This window comes from Cicer arietinum, chromosome 5 (genome assembly GCF_000331145.2).
Source record: "Cicer arietinum cultivar CDC Frontier isolate Library 1 chromosome 5, Cicar.CDCFrontier_v2.0, whole genome shotgun sequence".
Lineage (NCBI taxonomy): Eukaryota > Viridiplantae > Streptophyta > Magnoliopsida > Fabales > Fabaceae > Cicer > Cicer arietinum.
In genome coordinates this window covers 18,507,085-18,511,663 of record NC_021164.2, presented here as the reverse complement: position 1 = coordinate 18,511,663, position 4,579 = coordinate 18,507,085, and positions in this window count along the sequence as shown.

The window sequence follows — 4,579 nt, the reverse complement described above, 5'->3', positions numbered from 1 at the left end:
TATATATATATATATATATATATATAATTAATTGCCTTAATCCATGAAGGATTACATTGCTTTAATTTAGATTTTAACAAATAGTTGTCGTAGTCTAAAGAAAGTGAGATTACCTAACTATTCTCCACGAGCGAAGCAAGAAGAAACGTAGAAGAGCCCATTATGGAAAGATAGTGAGAGGATGTTGAGATGAAATGAGTGATTGGAAAAACGACATCAAAATTAGTTTTGTAGGAATACAAAAAATGAAAGATGGGGAGGTGCCCCATTTATTAGGCTCAAATAATTATTTCAAGGTCAATTAAGACAATGATTTTTTAGATCAACGACTTACCTCATTGGGTATCAATCCAAAATTTGTATTGCACTTACTTTCATGTTTTATTTTATTTTTTTGAATTTTTCAATCTCCTTTTTCTATGGACTTTGACTGATAGACTAATTTAGTTCGTTCTCTCTCTCTCTCTGTCTTTCTTTTTTTTTTTTTTATATCATAAATAATGCAAAGGTGATGATGTATCAAATAAACTCTTAGTATAGAAGTGATCTTTGTCTTTGATATTTGAAAAGGAAAAAAAAAGTCTCACTCTTTTGGCTCAAAAATGGGGAGGCAAAGGATAGGTTTTTTGTTTTTCTTTTTGTTTTTGGATGTTGAAAAACAAATCGTAACATTCATTTCAAATCATTATTGTTTATTTTAAAAAAATAATAATAATAACTTCAGGCCAAAGCTTGACAAATCTATTCGATTGTTTTTTTGAGGCAAGATCTAAAAGGAAAGAATAATAAAAGAATGTGTACAAACGAGGATATTAACGGGTCATAAAAGAGTAGAAACACATAACATGCATGTTCACTAAATGAATGGTTCAAAGAAATGTAACATTAGTTTTTTACTTGAAATTTTTTTTAAATTATGTCAATCACATAAGTTAACAAATTTGACCATTATATTTAGATGTTTTTTGTCAATAAAAGACTACAAGGTGTGTTCTCAAGAGTCTCAATTGATTTTGAGTTCATTTACGATTTGACAAATCTTATTTTTCAAAGAATAACGACCAATTCAACATTTTTTGCAAATAAGCATCATTTCAAGAGCACACACCACTCATGAAAAAAAAAACCTTTACATGAATGCAACATTATTTCTAATATTTTAGTTTTCACTCCTCATTAGAGAGGGGAAAAATGACTTGTATGAATGAAAATATGATGTAAGACTATAATGCAAATGTGTAGCAATGTTTCATAAATATGAGACTAACCGTTTAAATATTTAACTTTTTCTTAGATGATTAACATTATTTTAAAATCAAATACAAATGAAAATAATATGTTACCATGATAAATGAATAAAAAGGTAAATGAACAAATAAAAACTACATGGTTTTTGTTTATGTATGTGCAAATGCAACGTTAAGTGTAGATTTAGCCACCAAAAGACTGGACCGTTGATTTTTCTTCAATTTTTAATAAGTAGTGCATGCTAATATTTTTTGAATTTTGGCTATTTTCAATTAGCTTTTCATGTACTATTAGGATTGTTAGCATTATATGATGGTGTAATGACATATGCAATATGAACTTTATGCTAATGCCACTAAGACCTTCATGTGAGACTAATTTTGAGTGTATTATGTGAAATGATCAATTCGTTCAATATGAAATTAAAAATTATGTACTTTTGCACATATGAAGATGATTTCTTTATTTTTTTTTTAATTTTTTTTTTAACTTGAAATGTGGTGCATTGATGAAAATGACAATTTATTTTATGGACAATTTATCAGTAAATATGTATTTCAAAAAATTGAAGAATTAAAATTTGGCCCACAATAATTTTTTTGAAATTTTTGTATATGCATAAGAATGTCATAATAGTATATTGACACAATAGATTATATGTAGATATGAATGCTAGATCTCCATGTGAGACTATTTGTTTCTTTGGAAATGAATATGACTTAAATATGCAGTTGGTTTGAACTCTTTTTATAAGATTGAATTTTCTTGTGACAAATGCAAGAATGTGACATGACATGCATCAAGTTTAATTTTTTTTAGATGATGCTAATATGAGGAATGATTTGATGTCACATTTGTTTTGATGTAAAATGACAAGTAATGCAAAGAGACACACATTAATGGTATTGAAAATGTAACTAATTTTCTCTTGATCATGGCCACTTTATTTTTCTGTTTTATATTTTTATGCAATGTGAAAAAATTGATAAGGGAAGATATATACACAATGTGAAAAAAAATGAGAGTTAAAGAAAAATGAGATTTTTATTTTGTCCCTCTAGAAAGATAAAATTGGAACCATATAAAGAAGAATGTTTTAACTTTACAAAAAAAAAAAAAAAATACAAGGTTTTTCAACAAAGGATAATGTTGATATGAATCTGAAAAAGAAAAATGCTCTCATTGTGATCTACATAGGTTTTGCTTACATTTAAAAGATTCGAGAGTTTTCTTAGTTAGAGACCCTCTCTGAAGGTGGCTCTATGATTTTGAATATGGTTCTTAGAGCCATGGTTCCATTTTGGAATAATGTTAACCACAATAAATAAACTTTTAAAAGTGACAATAATTATCAAAAGAAATGAAACTCTAGGTGAAGTCTTCATGCTAATCAAGCAGGATGTACATCCATAAAGCTAATACTACACAACTTCAGATGAATATTCAGTTTTACTCAAACCATGTATTAAGGTTTCACTCAAGTGTGTGCAAAAGTGTTAGTGTAGTGTGTGGAGAAACATAATCCAATAAAAGGATGCAAAGTACACAAACATATATATAAAAAATATAATATACACAAGAAAATAACTAATAAACACATAAAAGTAAAAAAAAAATTGTGAAAGAGAAATAAATATAGATACTAACAAGTTTTGCACAGTTAATTATGTTAGACTTGATAACTAAGGGTGTGACACCCTAAACCCCAAATAAATTTTTTTTTTTTAGATAAAGAGTATCACATAATCATAAGCATGTCACATAAATCCAAAATTTCCATCAAACATAATGGATTCGAAATCATAGTATCAAACAACAGAATTCTTTTTGAAGTACACATACTCATGTTTTAAATTCAGTGCAAATATAGTCCCAACCCGATGTCACTATCAGAGCGGGAATTCCCAAAATAAAATACTCAAAATAACATCAACACAATGCATAATAATGAAGGTCTCCAAGGCATGGTGGCTTCCGCCTCTCCTGATGGTATTAGTCATCACCTGCAACTTACAACTCGTCTGCGTCCGTCGCAAACGCCAAACACAAACAACGAGGGGTGAGTATCGAAATTATGTAACAGTATAAAATACACGAGGAGAACACGCAAACAATCAAATTATCACAATCTCAAAACAGTCAAGTGTATAATATCAACGACTTATCAAATTCATTCATAATAAGACAATCAAAATAATAAAATGCTATGCATGTCCTATACTCTATACTTCATCATTTGGTACCATTCTACTCTGAAGTACTTGGTTAGGAGGCCTGATACTATGCCACTACAAGAGTGGACGGACAATTCATGAATGGCCAAGTCCTCATAGATCCCCTCAACTCAACCCGAGACACATATACGCGACAGTCGGGGTACTCTTGTGTTGCACGGTAGTTCCCGGCCTTAGGGAATAACCCACTAATCCACTTAGGAATTCCCCACTAGGTGTACCCCCAAGGTCTATCAGTCTTACCTTACAGTTCGACTGTAGCCCTCCACGATCAGGCTCATTCAGTTGTACTTCCCCGAATCACTAGGTTTGTCAGACCCTCCCTATATGATGACAAAACAATCCTAACTCCAAATCTACAACACATATCTCAGACTTACTCGATCATCACTACTCACTAAGTTTCAGTTTGACTTCACGATATTCGTCATCATATATCTTTATCAGTCAATCACAATAAAATCACAATATTTGGTTTACACTACTCACAATACACAATCCAATTTCATCAATCACATAATAAGGAATTCAATCGGTGATACATTCTAGTAATATCATAAATTCAATCAAGTAACAAAACATTCAAGTTCAAATCATTCATACATTAACAATCAACATAAGATTTCATAAAATCAGGCAACAGGCAATCTTAATATAAACAAATTCACGACAATTCTACAAGTTGCTAAATTATATTTTAGTCCTCACTATTACCATCCACATCTTATTAATTAATTATTATTACTCAATAGGGCTCAACTGTACGTAGTAAGCCCCGAATGAACATTTGGGAATTTCAGCATTCCCGTTCATCTCACGTTATTTTATACTCATAAGATCGAACCTCATCCCACCCATTACCTCAGCTGAAGATTCCGTCCAATGAGTCTGATCTGCTAACGAGTCGTTTCTTTATCGGTCGTCGTCTCTAATAGTCCGCGAGGGAATCATAACCACACAACCACAAAATACAAATGAATTACTTACTATAAATAAATGAATAAATAATTAATAAAATAAATAATAAATTAATAACGAATAAATAAAGAATGAATAAATAATAAATAAATAAATAAATAAATAAGTAAATAAATAAA